At 44.3% G+C, this 21,832-nt stretch overlaps 1 long non-coding RNA gene across 1 annotated transcript in view; it reads left to right on the plus strand.

Moving 5' to 3' along the window:
- The window catches only part of LOC117199646 (uncharacterized), a 50,063-nt gene extending 42,054 nt beyond the window's left edge, over positions 1–8,009 (plus strand). The window contains exons 2-3 of the long non-coding RNA XR_004480923.2: positions 6,491–6,582; positions 7,582–8,009. This is a non-coding gene — a long non-coding RNA (uncharacterized LOC117199646). The remainder of the gene's footprint in view (positions 1–6,490; positions 6,583–7,581) is intronic.
- Positions 8,010–21,832: the final 13,823 nt, after the last annotated feature.

Raw genomic sequence — 21,832 nt, forward strand, 5'->3', positions numbered from 1 at the left:
ATCCATTACTGCTGGTGATGGGCATTTCTGTTACTTCTGGTTTTTGCTATTAAAAATTGTGTTGATGTGGCCAACTCTGTACAGGTTCCTTGAAGCAATTGCAAGATACCTCAGGGCATCTACCCCAAAGCAGAATTGCTAGGGCTGACTTGTGCATATCTTCAACTCTTTTCCATGATGCCAAATTGCTATCTGCAGTGGTTTCATCAGATTACGCTCCCATCCCGCATTGGTTGGGAGGAATGATTGCCCCACTTCCCGGCATCATTGGATTGTCAGACTTTAATTTTTGCTAATTTGGCATATGTGAAAGGATATCTCATTGTGGTTTAATTTTATGTTTCCCTGATGACTAGAGAGGTTGGGTGTCTTTCTGTATGTTGATGGTTCATTCCTTTTCCCTTTTCTATTGAATCTGTTTTTCCCATTATTCTACTGAGTTGTTGGTTCTTACTGATTTGTAGTTTATTGCATATTCTGAAACGTAATTCATTGTCAATTTTCTGTGTGCAAAGAAGTCTTCCTAATTCTGTCTTACCTTTACACTCTTTATAGTTTCTTCTGATAAATTGAAGCTCTTAATGTTAATGTAGACAATTTTGTCAGTTTTTTGTCCTTTACTGTACGTGGCTGCTGTGCCTTGTTTAATAAATCTTTTCCCAGCTGGAGGCCGTAAAGCCCTTCTTCTATGTCATCTTCTAAAGCTTCTACAGTTTTACCTTTAACCTTAAAGTCTCCAAGTTTCCTGGAGTTGATTTTTGTGTATAATGTGACAAAGGGGTCCTAGTTAAATCGTTTTTCTTTATGATCTCATATCATTCATTGAACATCTACCTACCTTTTCCCTACTGAGGAACTATAAGGTTTTCAGAGATGGAAGTTCTGTCCCTGTGCCCTCCATTCACAGCCAGCGTCCATCCCTGTATCTACACCGCACTGTCTTCATTCCTTGAGCTTGGAATGAATTGGTGACATAACTCACCTTACCAGATGTCTTACAGCAAGTCTAGACATCTGGTAAGGTGAGTTATGTCACCAACTCTTCTTCCGGAGAGTCTTGGCTATTTCTGTTTCTTTGCTTTTTCATTTACATTTTGTAATCAGCTTGTCAAGTTCCACCAAAAAAAAAAAAAAAACTGTCATGATTTGAATCCTATGATTCGTAATCATTGTTCTCCTAGCATTTTATATGATGCACAGAAATCCACGTACACTTACTTATTCACAGAATGCATATCTTATGCTTAAAGCTTTTCACAGTGCCTGATACATAGCAAATTTCTTGAATGAATGAACGAACGAATGAATGATTAAAGTCCTCCATTTAGCTGAAGTTCACTTTTATATAAAGCTCTAAATTTATAGCACAGTTGAACTGTTCATCTTTAGAAAGGATCTTTCACTCCACAAAAGTTGGGAGAGCGAAGGAGTACCTGTCATTATTTGTGCCAGGTACAGTGCCAAGGAGAAAGGGACAAAGCCATTTTGGAGTCGTGTAAAAAGTCAGGAACCCTCAGTACTTTGAAAATAGGATATGAGGGACTTCTCTGGTGGCGTAGTGGTTAAGAATCCACCTGCCAGTGCAGGGAACACGGGTTCGAGCCCTGGTCCGGGAAGATCCCACATGCCGCAGAGCAACTAAGCCCGTGTGCCACAACTACTGAGCCTGTGCTCTAGAGCCCGTGAGCCACAACTACTGAAGCCCACGTGCCACAACTACTGAAGCCCGCACGCCTAGAGCCCGTGCTCTACAGCAAGAGAAGCCACCACAATGAGAAACCCGCGCACCACAACGAAGAGTAGCCCCAGCTCACCACAACTAGAGAAAAGCCCGCGTGCAGCAACGAAGACCCAACGCAGCCAAAAATAAATAAATAAATATATTTTAAAAAACGGAAAATAGGATATGATTTTCAAAAAAAATAGGATCTGTAACCATCTTCTCGGGGCCACATTGCTTGTGGAAGGCAAGAAACCTCTTCCCCAGGCTTCCTTGTGTGTGGGCTTCATGAGTAACTCCCATGACTGACCTGCCTGACATCTTGTGTTTGAGACCAAGACATTACCAAGGTGGAAGTTTCGTTAAACAAGGCTCACAATAGAACAAACAATTTGGCCTTTTTTTTTTTACACACACAAATTAAAGAAGCATTCCCTTTCAGGAAGCTGGCGCTTTTCTTTGCCTGTTAATCTTAGGAGGAAACACGTATGCAAACAATAGAAAGAAAGCGGGTGGGGGGCAGCATTTATTTATTCTTAATTTACTCATAGAATAATTTGAAACGCAGACTTACCCCTGTACTTCTGCTCAATGTACCGAAGACAAAAGGAATGTCCCAAGCTTAACCTCTTGAGCTTGAAGCCTGGATTCAAATTGAGACCCTGAAGTTCCCTGCTTGTCTGACAGTAGATGGACACTTGACCTCTGGGAGAGGCAGAGTCCTCATCTGCAAGGGGAATGGAAATAACCAGGCTCATCTCTCTCAGGGCCATGTTTCTGGGGTGCGAAGACCTGCTGGGGACCATTTCATTACCAGGAACTTGCCCTGGAAATCCTAGATAGCTCATTTATTCGCTCAGCAAGCATTCGCTGAGCAGCAACTCTGTGCTGGGCTCTAAAAAGGCATAGCCTATCACTGGGCAGGAGGCGTTCCCTTCAGGAATCCCCGAAGGGACCAATGGTGAGTGTTGTCTGTCGGCAGCAGGGCACTGAGACCTTGAGTTCTGAGGGAGGTCGGGCCACGTTTCACAGCTCCCCACCACAGCCAAACTCTGGTACTACTCAGGTCAACTTCTTCAAAGAGACTTGAGGGGCATCTCCTCAGGGTTCCAGTGGACATTTCTTCCTGGGGAAATTTAGCAGTAGAATTCCAGTGGGATGCGCTATAGCCCCCAACACTGTGGCTGGCCTTGGCTGCAAAAGACAGTTATCACTCGTCCACTATCCATTATCCACTCTAGATTCCCTTCACCTTCAACCAGCACCTGTCAGTCTCCATGGTTTGTCTGCTGGGGTGACCCAGACCCACAGCTCTGAAGGTCTGATGCTCCAGTCACCGGGCTCTTCTCAGATGGAGTTCTTGCATGTGTCTATTTACAGTTAAAATGAGAAAAGGTGTATCAAGACTTGCCTAAATGGATCAAACACATCCCCTAACTCCCACCTGTTGTAGCAGCAACACGGCATCCCCCCAAGATCAGAATCTTAAAATCTGGCTAGGATGGTCCCTGCTTTTCTTGGCTAGCTGGTCCTTTGGCATGGAGAGCCATATCTCATTGCTCAGTGCAACTCCCATTGTGTCCCCTAAAGAAGTATTTTCCTTTGGGAACCGTGACCACAAATTCTGCAGCGTGCAGAGTGGTAGGGACAGGAAATGCACATTTCCAAAGTGGCTTTTGGCTATTACACCAAGAGTTTTTTCATTTACATAAAGCCAGAGAAGGCAGCATAGGTCTGGAAAAGATTCTGTGAAGTCATTAGGGACTGGGATTCTTCTACCAACCTTTGTTTCATCAGTCTTTGAAGATTATACTCAAGTTCAAGGAAGGCTGCTGGAGCTCCATCCATCATATATGTATTCCAGATAGATACAGGTAGCAAATAAGAAGAGTCTAAAATGCATCCACCCTCCATCTGTCAGTTTCTTCTTTTAAGAAGTTTTCCAGGAAGTTCAACTTTCAAATATTACTTTTATATCATATTAGCCACCCTTAGCTGCAAGGTAGGCTGGGGAACATAGTATTTATTATATTGTTTCTGGGAATAAACTCAGGTTATAAGAATGAATAGGGTGGATAGTTGGATAAGCAGCTAGTGAATTCTGCCACACCCTTCCTAATCAATCTAGTGCTGCCTCTCATCGCCCTTGACTCTATCATACTAGCCTGTGTTTTATTTTTAATAGAAAATATCACTGTCTGAGATTATAACCTTTTGTTGTTTGATAGACTAGAGGCTCCCTAAGGGTGAGACTTTGCCTGTTTTTTCTAACCTTTTTTAAAATCCAAGTCTAGTTAATTTACAATGTTGTGTTAGCTTCAGGTATACAGCAAAGTGATTCAGTTATACATTATCTATCTATCTATCTATTCATTTTCAGGTTCTTTTCCATTATATGTTATTATAAAACATTGAGTATAGCTCCCTGGGCTATACAGTAGGTCCTTGTTGTTTATTTTATATATAATAGTGTGTATATGTTAATCCCAATCTCCTAATTTATCTTCCACCACTCGTTATCCCCTCTGGTAACCATAAATTTGCTTTCTATGTCTGTGAGTCTGTTTTGTAAATAAGTTTCTTTGTATCATTTTTTTAGATTCCACATATAATCTCTGATTTATCGCTGATATATCTGCATTTCCTATTAAGATATTATAGCATGTTTGCTCTCATATCTAAAGAGGGTCATTAGTAGCAATATACACATGGGCCAGTTCATTCATTTAGTCATTCCTTTAGTCATCTATTAATTTATTTGTTAAGCTTCCTCTGTGTGTCAGGCTCTACAGTAAACACTGGGAGAATTAAACCATGGGTAAGACATGGCTTCCCAAGCAAGACTGATATGTAAATACAGAAATTAAACTGCATACGAAACAACTCTAGTCAAGTCATGTATAGAAGCTGTAGGGGCCTAGAGGGGAAACTGATTGCCTGCCTGGAGAAGGGTCCTCTTAGGTGGGGCATTGCAGTTGGGTCATTCAAGATCAGTAGGAGTTCACCAGATGAACAGGGCTTTTAACCCAGGCTTCCCCGTCTTCAAACAAGTTAAGGAAGTGCAGGACACGACCAAAGCAAAACAAGCAGCCTGGAGAGGCTCATCTCCTTTCTTCTGCATGAATTTTCCGTGATGCTCATAAGACTGTGGGCTCTGCAGGTACTGATGCAGAGAGAACAAAGTCTCCCGTCAGGGTCTCGGTGGATTGTGTCCGGGAAGGAGGAGGGAGGATGATAGAGATGGGAGAAGGTGCTCAAGCAAAGGGTTGTCTAAAAAGTCATTATGAGCTTTTAAGTAAATTCTCAATTATAATTATTCTAATGGCTTTAATAAGTCTGCAGTTTGGAGCTATGATGTTCTAATATGTCAGCCATCGTATGCCTCAGTGAAAGCCTCTCTTTCCTTTTTCCTTTGAAAGCCAACATTAAGAGGTGAATTCTGCCAATTTCTCACTTCACAAGGGTTGGGACCTTGTATGTTATTTAAGCCCAGCTCAGCCACCAGGGTGCAGTTCACAGTCCATGACACTTAGTACATTCTCCCTGGACTACACCAAGCTGGGGGCGTACATGACAGCAACAGAGAATGTTCCAAAGGGAATAAATGATTGTGTTACATGTGGCTCTACAGATCTGGATTCAAATCCTGCCTCTGCCTCATAGTAGCTGGGTTGCTTTAGGAGAGCCAGTTCCTTTCTGTGTGCCTCAGTTTCCTCATCTGCAAAATGGAGATGATAACAATGCTCATCTCACAGTGTTGGAGGAATAAACCATCCCACGTGTGTACAAATCCCCACTTGCTATGCAATAGACTTTTCCCAGTTTTGCCAAACTCCATTTTTTGCAGATGAGAAAAAAGGATAAACTAGTTGTCCAATGTCACTTAGCTACAAAATTGCTCACACAGTGAGCCAGAAAGATGTGACCACAAGACTACAGAAAGAGCTCTTTTTGGAGCTGGAAAGAGCTGCATCAAACCCGGGCTCCGCCGTCTGTCCTCTGCGTGACTCTCTGGCCACAGGGTTCTTTCACGTGCTTTCCCAGGACCTGGCAGCTCTTCCTCTAGATCCTCGTGGCAAACACTGAATTTCTTCCAGATTCTGCTCGAAAGGCGACTTTATGGGAGCAGATTCTCAAGTCTCTGCCTCAGACAGCCCCTGCATCATTCTCTACCTGTCTCACCCTGCTTTGTGGGTTTTCATCGTGGCCTTTGCCATCTGACATAGCTTATTGTCTGTCTCCTCCAATTAGAATGTAAGCTCTCTGGGAACAGAGATATATCTTTTACTCACTGCTGTGCTTCCACATCCTGGACCAGCACCTGGCACAGACCAGGTACGTAATACTATTTGTTGCATAGAGGTTGAACAAACATGTGTTAATTTCTCTAAGCTTCTGACTCTTCCTGGGAATAGAAGCCCCTCCCTCCTAGGGTTATGTGGAGACAGCTTATATTAAGTGTCTAGCACGGGACATGGCACGTGGGAGAATGTCAGTCAGCAGTTGTGATTATAATGATCGGTCCCATCTGGCGCCCCGTGGCGGGGGGCAGGACTTCAGAGCTGACCTTGCTGCTAAAAGCCTGTGTCAACAGAGGACGATTTGGGTCAGTGTTTCCCAAATCTGGCTGCGGCTCAGAATCACCTGGGGAGCTTTGAAAAAACACAGCTGTCCAGGCCATGCTGTGGTTGTTCTAACCCAGATCTCTGGATTGGGTTGAGGAATCTGTGCATTTGAAATGTTGGCGTGGCCATTGCATTTCCCTTTCAGGAGTTAGAAAGGATGCAGCTCTGGAGAGAGATGTCGTGATGCCGATGCTTCATGGGAGGTCATTTCCCTATTACACAAGCTTCTTGTACAAGGTAAGGACTCCACAGAAAAGGCACAGTTATAAGTGAGGAAAGGGGAGCGAACTATTAAACAGAGAAAACTTACTGGTAAGGAGCCGGCACCTCCGTCATATGCAGAACCCACTCCAGCGCCATTCACGCCGGACAGGTGCATTTCTGCAGGTGTAACTCACGTAGGTGATGTGATCATTGCATTTCTGCCCTTCAACCTTGACGCTGTTGAGTAGCAGGTAGGCAGTGAATGCTTGCGAGACTGCGTCTGTGAGTGTTTAATCTTTTAATTATGACTTGGAGTTTTTAGAGTGCAATACTAATAAACCAGTACACGGCCTCTTTCTTGAACTTAATTTCGTGCAAAGAGTGTTTACATAACTGTGAATTCCCAGAGTGCAAAATACTGGGGCCAAGAATTAAACCCATTGGATAAACAAACTGAAATCCTTCCATATTTACAATAAAAATAAGTGTATAAGTGAGGCACCAGGCTGATATTTTCTTAGTAATTATCTAGGTCTGTGTTGTCCAATCCTGTGGCCATTAGTCACACGGGGCTATGTAAATTTAGTTTAAAATTCTGTTCCTTGGTTGCGGTAGCCAGATTTCAAGTGCATATTAGTCTCAGAGGGCTGGGGCTATGGTATTGAACAACACAGATAGAGAACATGTCCATCATTGCAGAAGCTTCTAGTGAACAGAGCTGAGGTCCATTTTCTAGAGCTAGGTGTTTCAAAGAGATCACAGCTAGTGTCTGGAAATCTGCAACCTACAGTCTGTGCCTAATGAGTACTAAATACCAAAAAAAAAAAGGGGCAGAGTCAAAAAGGTGTGTCATTGAGAGCATTGAGTCTCCTAGCAAGTTTTTAGAACTTTTTTATTATCTTGGATATTTAAGAAGAAGCTGTAAATTATTGATAGGAAAACACCAACAATACGTTGAGCAGATAATAAAAGGAAAAGTGACTTTGGACAGATTTTGGAAGTTTTCTCCCCAAAATGACTTGCTTTGTGCAGGAAGTGGGAAGATGAGACCTTGGATCTCCATCACCTGCCATGTGAGGATATCTGTACAACTCACAGCCCCTCCTGGAGTGAAGGCAGTGTGGGAAGCACACGGTTTGGGGTTAGTATCTGCGCTGCTCTTCCCTAAGAAAGACAACCATATTGAACTTGAGGATGATGGCTTCCTGAACTCACACTTTCTCTCTACTTCTCCCATGAAAGGCAAGCTGGGGTCTTCCCAGGAGGACAGTATATCATGACATTTAAACCTTGGAACCTGGCATCAATAAGACCTGGCTGTGTGACATCGGTTGAGTTATCTCATGTCTCTGAGCTTTGGTTTTCTCATAAAGTAGGAATAATAATATGTCTGATGGAGGTGTTTTAAGAGAAAAATGAGACAATGCATGCCAAGCACTGAATACACGTCCCACCGCATAACGCACACATAATAAATTGTTTGCTGTAATGTGTGCACGTGCATTTGTGAGTCAGGCTGTCCTAGGTGCTAGTCCCAGCTTTGCTTTTCATCGATGGCTTGCTTCACTTCCTCTATTAGTGTGCTTTGTGTTGATTCCCTCATCCATAAATTATGAATGATGCTACCTCTGTGTAAGTTTGTTAGGAGGCGTAAATGAAACAAAATACCTCGAGGAGCAGCAATGTGGTTTGACCCATAGTAAGAGCTCCATCAATGCTATTGCTTCTCTTCATCTAAGAGACATCCTTGGGTGCAAAACCTTTCTGGTTCCCAAGCTCTTTCAGTTTCCCTATTAAGGTCAAGACTGAGCTGGAGCATGTTCTACTGCAAGTGGATTTCCCTTCCATCATGAGCTGTGTTTTGTGCAAGCATCCCTTCTGCCTCCTGAGGATACGGCAGAGGGCTAAATCCTGTATCAGAGGGTCCCTGGGTGGCTAAGGATGCCTGCGTACTGCGGCCGGTCGGTGGGAAGGAGCAGAAAATGTCAGCGGGGCTGGCTGCTCGATTCTCACGTTCTTACCCTACAAGGCTCTGGCTTAGCGTGATGCTGGCTCCCTGCAGAGCTGGGCTTGAAGCAGGTGCGAGAGACACCGGGAGAATAGCTTGCTTGAGCCTGCAGCACGTCTGTTCTGCCTTTCACCCCTAGAGGACCAGCCCTGCGAATACCTGGGGCTTCTCATGACCCACTTGATGTCATAAAACCCCAGGCAAGCAGGCAGACAGGGCATCTCCTAACTCCACTGCCCATTGTGGGAAGCTGACCCCGGAAAGGAGGAAGACTTTCCAGAAAGGCATAGCTGCTCAGTGGTCAAGCTGGGATGAGGGCCCAGAGGGTGGGAATCCTGGTTTTGCTTTGCTTTTTTTTTTTCTTTTTTCTTTTTTCCCATTCTAGCTCCCTTCACACTGTTTCAGAATTCTGTATTCTCTTCGGTCTTTCCCACCCGTCCCCGGTCCAACCCAAGCTGGCCTTTATTCACAGTACCTCTTTCTCCTCAAATAACTTCCATCTCACAGTATAACTGAAAGAAATGTAATTTGACCAAAATAATTTTCTCTAAAGGCACAATGACTAACACCAGGTTTTGAAAGAAAAGTTTGGTTTATTCTAAACAGATTCCTTTATGATGAATTTCAGACACTTAATAGCACGGATCCCGTGTCAAGGAGCACAGCCAAAGGCGCAGCTTTGCCAGCCCTTGGCAATGACATTGAGTTGGCTTCTTATATCTGAGCCTCAGTCTTCTCGCGTATGAAATGGGGCCATTCAAGTCTGTGCCTCCAGGCCACCTCTCCAGCTCTAGGCTTCTGAGACCCTTTGTAACAAAGGGAAGCATTTGAAACTCTAAAGAGGAGATTTTCTTGGTCCAGCCTCTTCCCCTCACTTTGCATAAGATACTTCTGGATTTGGATTTGGAGACAGTACTGGACGCAGCATGATCCACTGCCCTTGACCTTCTGTAGCAACTTTCTCTGGGGAGCTCTGGGGGAGCAGAGCCCAAGATTCTTCCCAAGACTTCTCCCTCCTTCTTTAGTCTCCTGGGGATCTCTCATCCCTTTTTGGACCAGGTCCAAAGATTTTCTACTGTTAAATCCTGAACATTCGTCTCCAGACACCCTCTTTCTGCAAAGAGCCTTCACGACTCCCCTCAAAGCCAGGAGGCCCAGTGAATTTTCTGTCCAGAATTTCTTCGGGTTCTGCCACAGGCAAAAATGCAAGCTTGAGGCAAGGAAATCAGGCTGTAATGGGGAAGACAAAGTACCTGTGATGGTGAGGATGAAATACACATGAATACTTGAGTCCTGCCATCTACCTGCGTATAGACATGTCAGCCGGGGCTAATGAGCACAATTCAGCACTCTTCAGCCATTCACTGAGCACCTCCCATGTTCGGGGCATATTTGCAAATTGCTTCATGGTTTACAGAACATAATTCATGCACTGAATTAGTCTTGGTTCTGTTGGTGGCAAAAATGTAAAACCAGGGCTGCTTAACTCAGTTTTTTAGAAAAGTGTGTGTGTGTGTCTGTGTGTGTGTATTTGTGTGTGTACGCGTGAGGGAGAGACAGAGACATAGAGAAACAGAGAGATGGGTTAGGCATGGGGTAGAGGGCGTAGAAACCTGGGGCCCTTTGAATTAGTCAGGATCAAGAAGCTGGGTAAGCAGAAATCATTTCTAGGTCTTTCAAAGGGAGGTTACTTGTGCCATTTAAGGAATATATATTTGGTCTCTGTCTCTGATTCCTGACACAGAGCTCTGAATCCCTTGGGATTTCCTGAGTGATAAGAGGGTTTTTGTTCTAATGGGGTGACTCTGGGTGGGTTCCCAGACAGCTTCAGGATGGGGGCTGGTCACCAGAAAGATGAAGCCATGACTGGTAGCTTGGAACTCTGAGCACCGTCCCCCATCCTCTGGGAAGGGGAGAGGGGCTGGAGATTGAGTTCATAATTGATTACGCCTATGCGATGAAACGTCCATAAAAATCCCTAAACTAGGGGATTCGGGGAGCTTCTGGATTGGTGAACACATCTGTCTGCTGGGAGAGTGGTACATCTCAGCTCCATGAGAACAGAAGCTTCTGTGCTCTGGACCTTCCAGACCTCACACTATGTACCTCTTCACCTGGCTGTTCATCTGTATCTTTTAATATATCCTTTATAATAAACCTGCAAACATACGTGTTTCCCTAAGTTCTGTAAGCAGTTACAGCAAATTATCAGACCCGGGCATTGGGAGGGGGGCGGTTTGTGGGAACCTCTGATTTGTAGCCAAGTTGGACAGAAATGACAGATAACCTGTGTCTGGCATCTGAAGTGGGTGACAGTCTTGTGGGAATAAATCCTTAACCTGTAGGGTCTGCACTCACTCCAAGCAGTTAGGGTCAGTGTTGAGTTAACTTGTAGGACACCCAGTCAGTGTTCCCCAGAGAACTGGAGAATTGCTTGGTGTGGAAGGGCAGTGGCTTCCGTCTGCATGTATGACCTAGTTGGTTCCTGGGAAATGTTAGCCTGGTCAGCAAGAGCTTCCCCATTTTATTAAATAAGCCTGTTCTGATGAAGAATGTCACCTGGAACAATCTGCGTTACATAGAAAAGTGGGATTAAGATCTAATCCATGGAATCTCAACAGGAAACGGGGAAAATCTTACCTTTTTTTGTGGCTAAAGCACAGATACTCATACAGTATATAAGCAACTACAGAGTACATCTTTGGTATTAAAATCTCATGGTGGTGCATGGAGATTAGGAAAAATATATTTATCTAAAAGGCTCGTTAGGCAGGCAGTAGTGAAATGCCCTCTGGTCTCTCTGGAAAGTCTTCTGTTGCTCAGGAGAGAGACAACTCCACGGGGCTGGGGGAGAGTCCGGGGGAGACGGTAACTTAGCCTCTGACTTGAGAGAAGCACCAGGCCTGGCTTGGCCTTTGGAATTAGATCGAAGCAATGGACTGGACTGCCAGGGAAGTCCCTATACATTCTTTTTTAAAGCACTGGACTGCCAGGGAACTGCCACTGGACTGCCAGGGAAGTCCCTATACATTCTTTTTTAAAGCATTCTTTTCCATTATGGTTTATCATAAGATACTGAATATAGTTTCCTGTGCTATAGAGTACCTGTTTAACCGTTCTGTATATAATAGCTAACATCTGCTAACCTCCGCCTCCCACTCCATCCCTCCCCCTGGCAGCCACCTGTCTGTTCTCTATGTCTGTGAGTCTGTTTCTGCTTTGTAGACAGGTTCATTTTTGTCATATTTTAGATTCCACATATAAGTGATATCATATGGTATTTGTCTTTCTTTTTCTGACTTACTTCACTTTTAAGTTCTTGTGATCATTCCTCAGCCAGCATGGTTTTATTTCCTCTCCCTTCCCATTGTCTGAACATGTCCAGAGGAGCTGGTGCAGGAGGCTGGGAAGCCCAGAGCAGAAGGAAAGGGTCTGAGAGGAAACAGGCAAATGAGCAGCTTGGAAACCTCAGCTGTCCTGGCTCCTTCTGGAATATCACCCTTAGAGGGCCCCAGCCCAGCTGTCCTAGGGCTGGACTTGTTCTCTTCAAGCTTCAAGTTTTACTTCTTTTCCCTTTTGAGGTCACGCGCATCTTGTAGGATGTTGGCTTCAGACAGCGAATCAGTAAAGCAGAAAGATGGCGTGTGCTTCACCTCCTACCTTGGAAACTCACCTGGAGGGCAAGGTGATTGGCTTCTGGGAGACACAGGCTCTCTCACCTGTGGGAGAAATCGAATGCTGCTCTCATGGGCTTGCTGTCAATGGGAAATGGAAGCTATTTGTCCTGGTGGTACCTGGTGGTGGCACTCAGCTGGTCATACAGCATCCCCCATACTGGCATAGGCACAGGCATGTGGTGTGAGGCGCAGGCCATGGTGGTGTGAGCTGCCTGCTCGTGCAGCCCGCTGATGCTGCACCTGCTGGGTCTGGATGATCCACCACTTCTTTTCCATGAGAGATTCCTGCTTATCTTGTCCAGCCTTATGACTTATTGGTTTTGACCCAGCTCATGATGGGTGGTTCTAGCCAGGTGGTCACATGGTGTCTCCCGGCCATCATTCCGTCTCGACCAGAGACCAGTAACACACAGGAGTTGTTTTCAACAGACATGAGACTCTACTGTAGGTGGCATGGCCTTTGGCTAAAATCCATTGTCCTGCTGGGATCTACCCCTGGAGCATGATGCCACACACTCCAGAGGGTATCTCTTCCCACCACTGACACCTCTAGCAGCAGCAGGTCGGTTGAGTGACCTGGTTCATCCGGCAGTTCTTTGTACTGCAGCCTGAACCTGCCACAGAGCCCTCTGCACTCTGGTCCCCACTCAGAGCTGGCAGCCTCTCATGTCACTCCATCTATGTGTCAAAGTATTATCCTACATGTGCGAAGTGCTCCAACAAGAACCTGGAGAGGCCCGCCAGATGCTGAGATCCCTGTTTGGGGAGGGAGATGCAAGATGAAATAATTTCCCCTTTACTTTGAAGGTGGTGTCCAGGCATGCCCCTGGCCCCTGGATCCCCAGAGATCCAGGACCACTGAATCCCTGGACAGTCTCTGCATGTGGCAGAACCTGAATCTCCATAAGGTTTCTCTGTCACCCTCTGAAGCACATGCGTCGTACCGAGGTCTCCGGTGTGCCAGCTGCCCCTTGCTCATCTGGCCCTGTCGGCACAACGTCATCGAGATAATACGTCAAAGTGAAGTTCTGTGGCATGTCTGGCTCATTCTGATCTTTTTTGACAGTATTATGAAAGCGGACAGGAGGGTTGAAGTGTATACTGTTGCCCGTTCCTCGTGTATGCAAACCGTTTCTGATCCTCTTTTCTTCCTGGATGCAACAGACACATTTGCCAAATCAATGTCAGTATACCGTGCCCTGAGGCTGTTTCAATCTGCTCTAGTTAAGTACTGTGACTGGGACGTGGGCTGCCATCCGGTTTCCACTTGGTGAGTCTGTGAGAGCTGAGACTTGTCCTCGGTAGTCTGTCTGGTTTCTGCAGTAGCCACCGAGTGAACTGAATAGAAATATGACGGGGAACACGCATACTACCCGAATCCTTAGATCCTTAGGAAGAGTGCTTTGCTCCCCCACCCCACCAATCAGGGATTGTTATTGCCTGTTGTTTACTGTCTTGGCTGGTGTGTGTGGAGTGGGGAGCAATTTTAGCAGTTTGCACTTGATCTTCCCTACGATGATAGCCCTCACCCCCCAGGGCAGTGTGGAACTTGAGATACCCAACTATACACTGACTACTCCCTTAGAACATGAGTTTCCAATTTTCCCCTGTTTGAGCTGTAGATGTTACATGATTTGGGTACTTATCCCATGTATAGCGCCAAGATTTTACAGAAGGATGTGTATGGGTCTGACTGATGTGCTTGGTGCCCAGGGGTCAAGAGCACTGTGGGGCTCCTGAGAAGGTTCTGATGTCACAAGGGGACCAACACTCATGAGATTGTCAACAAGGTCTGCAGAGGGCCCATGTCTCCCATGAGGCTGTGTTTTCAGGCTCCCATACCCACCCTGATGATACTCCCTCTTCTATTCACTCTTCTTTTCCTAAGATGTGGGTTGCTATGGTGACAAAGAATGAACTGTGAGGGTCTATGAAAATAGGGTAATTGGGAAGAAGGAGTTTTTTTTTTTTTGGTACGCGGGCCTCTCACTGTTGTGGCCTCTCCCGTTGCGGAGCACAGGCTCCGGACGCGCAGGCTCAGCGGCCATGGCTCACGGGCCCAGCCACTCCGCGGCATGTGGGATCTTCCTGGACCGGGGCACGAACCCATGTCCCCTGCATCGGCAGGCGGACTCTCAGCCACTGCGCCACCAGGGAAGCCCATCATATGTTCTTTCATTGGATTTTATCCTTACAACAATTACAACAATCTTGTAAAATAAGCAGGAGTACACACACACACACACACACACACACACATTTCTAAATATATCAGGATACTTTTCAGAAAGGGGGCAGAGACATTTCAGAGGGGCAGTTGTTTTTATCTTCTCACCTTCCTTATTGCAAAATTATAGAAGTTCCTTCCTCTCTTATATAACAGTGCAGAGCTAAGTGTTCCCAGGCAATCTACTGTCCTCAAGAGCTGGTGTTCATCTCTGTGTCTAAAACAGCTGCTCCACTATTACCTGGAGGAGGAAAGAGGGGGGCAGGGCGTGCCCCTTCCTTTTAGGGGCTCAGCCTACAGTGCTCATGGCACCTCTGCTCACACCCTATTGGCCAGAAATTGATATACAGCCTTTCTTGCTGCCATAGAGGCTGGAAAGTAGGGTGTTTGCAGCTGGGTGGCCACGATCCTGGCTACAACTCTGCCCCACTCATTCTCCCCCATCCTCATTTAACTTAGAACTTGACCTCAGCAAGATGACCAGTCTCCCACATTATCAATCTGACTGCTGATGTCCAAAAGGAGAATACATTCCTTTACTATTTTTTTTCCAGCAAATGTTGGCAAAAGGAAAATTACCCCATATATTATCTTAGAGAGCTTCCTAACTCCTCCTGACTCAACATCTCTCTCCTCCAAATCTCAATCTCAGTGCTGTTTATAAAGATCATTTTAGCCACTGTTGACCTTTCCAATTCCATCACAATCCAATCCCCAATTAGCAAGCTAAGTCCCAGTGTCCTACCATCCCTGCAAAGAGATTCTAGCACAGCAAGTGGGAGAAGAGGAGGTGGAAAACTGAGTATTTATGGTGTAATGGTTTGGGGTGTGTGTGTGGTGTGTGTGTGTGTGTCTTGTAACATCTGGGTGGACTCCTAACCTCCTGAAAAAGTTCCTCAGATCTCCCATAGAATCCGTGCATAGAATCCGTGCTCAATAACTATCTTGATCTCCATTTTCTGCTTTTGATTCTGGTTGCCGTGTTCTCACCTCTGCCCTGCGCTGCCCCTAGAGATGTAACAGGCTTTTTGTACCTCCTCCAAGTGTGCACCTCCTCATTCACCAAAATCCATCCCCCGTGTCCAAAGTAATTGCTTTGTCTCCGAGGATGGCCTGTGGCCATGCTGAGGCAGGAGTCCCTGGAGAGGTCCAGCTCCTGTCTGCTGCCTGTGAGAAGGGCCATGGGCGGATTGAGTTTCATCCTGGCCCAGGAGATTTTTGTGTGATCAGCCCTGGAAGTGGATCGGAAGGCAGGTTGGAAAATGCTGCAAAATGAATGGTCCCTGATAACTTGATGTGGAGTTGGAGCCAGAGCCCACCCAGAAGTGTATCATCAGAAACAACAGCACCAGGGCTGAGTGAGAGATTCCCAGGATGCTGGCTTCTGGGCTGAGAGCTCCGTGTTAAACTCTCCCAGTCCCTGCAAGAGCAATGTCTGCAGTCATAGAAGATGTGAGGAGGGATCATGAGTTACGGTGGGGACAAGCCCTGGAGCCGGGCTAACCTGGGCTCAGATCTGACCTGTCCACTTACCAGATGGGCTTTGAGAAAGCTGCTTGGGGTCTCCAAAGCCTCAGTTTCTTCATCTGTAAAATGGGTATAATGACACCTCATTTTGTGAGGGGCACATGAGTTAGTAGAGATACACACGTAGTTGGTGCTTGGTATATAATCTGTTGAATGAGTCTCTGAATAGAAATTGACTTTCCTAGTGTCTGGCCCATAATTTATGCTTTTAATGAATAGAAGTGAGTGAGTAAATATACATTTCCTACCATCATGCATGGTATATAGTCTGTTGTTAAAAATAAAGTTAGCACTTCAATGAAAAGAAATTCATAAAAGAATGGCTTTTAATTTTTCTATTAACATCCAAGGGAGATGAACCTGCCCACATGTAAATCTGGTCAACTGGGAAAGTCAGTATCAATGGCAAAAATGGAGCCATTGGTCTACCATTGCTCCAAGTCTATAGTAATTAAGATTTTACCCAACTAACTCCCCTCATTCCAAATCAATGCTGGCGGCAATTGTCAGATTAGTAATATAGGCCTCGGTGTAATTTTGTTTCCAGAGAGCACATGTTCTACCCAAGAAATGCACACGTTCTGGTTTTCCTCATAGGACCTGGTCACCGTCACCTGATAGGTGAACATTCTGATTTATACATTGTAGGAACTCAATCAATATCTGTTGAATAAATGAATGAATGAATATAAGTCTCCAGAGGATTTGTTAATTGTAAATTAATAATGAGAAACATGCCATCTCTTGACACACTAGTCAAGCAGGATTCTGACTTGAAGATTAGATCACCAAGAAGACTTCACCCTTTTGTCTGCAAAGGAAGCACACAGACAGCCCCTTGTTCTCATGCCTCAATATGTTACCCACAATTTAATAAGTAATTGTACACATTTAAAAAGTCATATTGTAATTGTTGCCTGTATACTTATATATTTCTAACTAAATTGTGGACTCTTTTTTAAATTTAATTTTTATTTTATATTGGAGTGTAGTTGATTTACAATGTTGTATTAGTTTCAGACATACAGCATAGTGATTCAGTTATACATATACATATATCCATTCTTTTTCAGATTCTTTTCCCATATAGGTTATTACAGACTATTGAGTAGAGCTCTCTGTGCTATACAGTAGGTCCTTGTTGATTATCTATTTTATAGGCAGCAGTGTGTATATGTTAATCCCAAGAACCTAGAGATTATCATACTAAGTGGAGTCAGAGAAAGACAAATATCATATATCACTTATATGTGGAATCTAAAAAACTTATACAGATGAACTTATTTACAATACAGAAACAGACTTGTAGATTTCAAAATGGTTACAAAGGGGAAAGGTGCAGGGAGGGATTGTGGACTCCTTCTGAGAGCAAAATCCTCAGGCCATTTTCTCAAGGTAAAGCACTGGGGTCCTTGCCCTCTACTTTGACTCATTCCTCCATTTTCATTCATTCAACACTAATCTCTCGAGAGCCTGCTGGGTGTCAGGTTCTGTGCTAGGTTATTTGAAATCAAGATGTAATCTTTCTGTCTCAACATTCTCTCCTCTCATTCTCTCTTAAAGTTGTTGCAATTTGGGGACTTTGGCCTCCAACTCATATAAATGTACCTGACAAGAAAAACATTGACCTCCTTGTGGCAAAATCTAATGAACACATCCTTTTATCACTCTGTTGGGCTCCTCTGTGGCATCTGATTCCATTTACCACTCTTTTCTTCTAGAAATCCCTTACTTTTCTCTATCTTCCATGACACCATTATCTTCTTGTCTTCTGCACTGTCTTCCTGGAGCTTTGAACCAACATATCCGGTTGTATCTCTATTAGAATATCTCCTCAAGCATTGTAAATTCAGTGCGTCCGAAATTAAATGTGTCATTAAGTTTCATCAAAGAATGGTACTGAGGATCGAGGAGGGCTTTCTGAGTGTGGCACTCAGACTGGGGAGAGAGGCAAATGGTCATAGTCTAGAAAGGTTTTGAAGTTCAAAGTATTACTACTCCAGTCAAGTGGCAATGCAGGAATCTAGATGTCGAGTGAGGCCCCAAACTGGAGGAGACAGCTATGAAAGTAGGAAGGCTGAAGGAGAAGGAGCTGCTGAGTGGGTGATGGGAAGCAGCATAAGAAAATTATGATGCTGATAAGCAGTGATGACTGAAATAAACTTTAAGCTGGTTTGAGTGGTGCATGAAGTTCATTTAAATGGGCAGATTGTTTGCTTTCAAAGTCCATGCCCTTTTAACCACTAGAGACTTCAGACAGGGGGAGGTAATATGGTCAATGGGAATGATGTCTATGGGGACCTCAGTGGAGCCGTCCTTGGAATAGACCATGCAAACTCTACGGTGAAGGAAGCTTAGAATTCTCACTGCAGAGAGAAAAGCACATTATTGACCATACCCATGGTCATCTCTCCTTTCTAAAGGAGTGTAATTCAAGCGTGGAGGTCCTCCTAGCCATCTGCAGTAGACCTCCACGTGGTGGACTCAAGGAAGAAGCTGTGTCAAGAACTGTCCTGCATTTTTGCTGAGAATGAGAGAGCGAGCCATGCAGCTGTGAAAGGTTAATTAGTATTTAAACACTCAACTGTGTTTTCTATTTGGTCTGACTGGGAAAATAAATTATGTTTTTCAAAGCACAGGCATGCAGGCTATAATTGAAAATGGGCATGGTGAGTGCAGCTCAGCCAATGTAGAAGAAGAAACAAAAAAGAAATAACTGGAAGCAAGCAGAGGTGGCCTCCCGCAGCTCCAGCCTGGGGCTGAGGGACAAGGAGGGGAGGGGGCTATGGGGACAGAGAGAGCTGGCTTCTTACTTTGTCCCTGTCCTTGTTGCTTTCCCACGGTCACCTTCGGGTACTTTGCTTGTCTGAACCCCTGGCTTCTCACTTGTAAAATAAAGGTAATAGTACTTTTCCTCAGTGTGTTGTTAGGAGTTAATGAGATAAAGCTTGGGAGAAGAGCTGACATAATGTTGGGTACAGAACAGAAGTTCAATAAAACACATTTCCCATAAATGCTTGGTTAGCCTACTTTAATCTCCCTCTTCTCTGAATTTCTATGATATTTCTCTAAAAGCCAAGAAAACCAGCCCTTAATGCGTTCTAATTGTGTTGTGTCGAGATTGCCAATCCAATCTAATTTCATTTCGTTTACTTCAATTAGGGAATATTGAAGAAATGACCATCTTCTTCGCGCAATACTAAGGAATACAAACATACATAAGAACCAGCACGTGTCCTCCCAGGGCTTAAACCACACTGAGAGAAATATAAATCGTACCTGAGGGGCCTCAGATCAGCATTTGGACACCTATTATCGATCAGCTGAGAGCTCCTACAGGGTGATCGTGTCCTTTGCCGTATCTGATTTTCATAGTAACCTCGTGAATTGGTGATTCTTGCACGCAAGGAAGCTGAGGCTCAGAGAGGGTAACTAACTTGCTCAAGGTTGCACAGCTCAGAGGAAAGGATGGAGCTTGAATCCACATCTGGTCACCTGAGCCCACTCTGTGCTTTGGTTTTCCCCATGGTCCGCCCCTCTCCCCCACCCCACGCCTGCCTGGCCTGGCTCACCTCTTACCTTCCAGAGTTCAGTTGTGTCGTGTGTTACAGCTCAGCCATTTATGACCTTTCGTGTTAAAGTCATGGGGAGAAGACGTGTGTCATGTCAGGTATGGTAGTTGCTAAGGACAGTGGAATTGAGATTCTCATCAAGAAGACTTTCTTTTTTTCTCCTCCACGACCAGCAGGGCCCTGTTTAAGGTTTATATGCACCTCCTGTTTCTAGAAAGAAAACCTGAAGTGGGTGTCTCAGCATTGTCACAAATAACCATAGTTACTGTAAGAACACATTGCAATTTAAATTAATAAATCCATGTGTCAAGAGACTTTTCTGTCTTGTTTTTTTTTGTATCAGTGCATAGAACAGAGTTTCCCACAGAGTAGGTGTGCAATATATACTGTGTGATGATGAATATTTTTATTCTTTCTTTTGTTCATATTTATTTCCAATATCTACACACAACTAATCATTTTTCTAACAAGTCTAAGTATACTCTGTATCTCAGTCATCTTCAAGAGGAACAAATTATCTCAGACACTTTACTTATTAAATATTCTATATCTTTCTTGTTATCATTTTTAATTCTACCATCTTAAAAACACAAAGTAGTCATTATTATCAATTTCTTAATTGTTAAATAATAATAATAATTATTAAATAATTATTTAAATAATAATTGTTAGATATATTTAGCAATTATTTTACCAGTTTTGTTTTCACTTTTGTTTTCTCCATCCCTACCCATCGTCCTGCAGATTTTGTTTTCTATTGAGAGCCAATGGTTAGTGAATTCTTTGGGTGTCTGAAAGTCTGCACTTCACTCTCATGAAATGATTGTTCTGCTGAGTACAGACTCCAGGGTGTCATACTAAGTGCGCAAACGTCGATAGCTATTGTTTAGTTTTCTTTTTATTAGATTATCAGTCATTTTTCCTCTGCACTTTCAAGATGATACTTCCCCTTTCCTGACATCTATTGCTGGGAAGTAAAGTCTACTGTGAAGTCTAACTACCATTCCTTTGTGGGTAAGCTTTCTTTTTTTTAAATTTATTTTTTATTGAAGTAGAGTTGAGCCACAATGTTGTGTTAATTACTGCTGTACAGCAAAGTGACTCAGTTATACATATATATTATTTTTCCTATTCTTTTCCATTACAGTTTATCACAGGATACTGAATATAGTTCCCTGGGCTATGCGGCAGGACCTTGTTGTTTATCTATTCTATATATGCCAGTTTGCATCTGCTCATCCCAAACTCCCACTACTACCCTCTCCTACCCCCTCCCCCTTGGCAACCACCAGTCTATTTTCTATGTCCCTAATTTTGTTTCTGTTTCATAGATAGGTTGATTTGTGTCATATTTTAGATTCCACATTTAGATTTGTTCTTTTTTATGGCTGAGTAGTGTTCCATTGTGCATATGTACCATATCTTCTTATCCATTCATCTGTTGATGGACATTTAGCTTTTTTCCATGTCTTGGCTATCGTGGATGAGTTTTAATACTACCTAATTTGAACTCCGCAGTGTCTCTCTTGCAAGTCTAGGTGGTGAGAGGAGGGGGTAGTGCTTGTATTTGCCCTGGGCAATTGGTTGGTCCCTCCCATGTGTGGGGTCCTGAGGGGCATGTTCCCAGCACTCCCATCTGGAGAGGCCAGAGCAATCAAAGGCTGCTCTCAGCTCTCTGAAATCTCCTGACTGTCTCATGAGCCACGCACCCCCTTTCCTCAGCCACGCTGACAGATGCACAGTCTCCACCTGTGAGTCCTTTCACCAATTCTCACCAGGGCCCCGGCTAGGGTGAGGTGAGTGAGGAATCAAGGGTGTAAAACTGAAAGAGGCCATCACCCTTAGGTGCCACCCCTGCCCTTGGACAACCCTAAGAATTAGGGCTGTCTTAAACTGTATACCCTGGGCACTTAGCTTGCCTCACCCTGGTCCAGGACTGTTCCTCACTTTTTCACAGGTTTATCTCTAACCTGAAAGGTGTTATTGTGACAATTTTATGGGTCAACTTGACTGGACCACAGGCTGCCCAGGCATTTGGTCAGATATTATTCTGGGTGTGTCCGCAAGGGTGTTTTGAGGTGAGATTAGCATTTGAATTGATAGACTGAGGAAAGCAGATTGCTCTCCCTAGTATGGGTGGATCTCATCCAATCAGTTGAAGGCCTGAATGGAACAAAAAGCCTGACCCTCTCATGAGTAAGAGGAAACTCCTCCTGCATTAAGGCTTTGATCTGGGACATGAACCTTTTCCTGCCTTTGTAATGGAACCAAA

Source organism: Orcinus orca, chromosome 17 (assembly GCF_937001465.1).
Source record: "Orcinus orca chromosome 17, mOrcOrc1.1, whole genome shotgun sequence".
NCBI classification, from domain to species: domain Eukaryota; kingdom Metazoa; phylum Chordata; class Mammalia; order Artiodactyla; family Delphinidae; genus Orcinus; species Orcinus orca.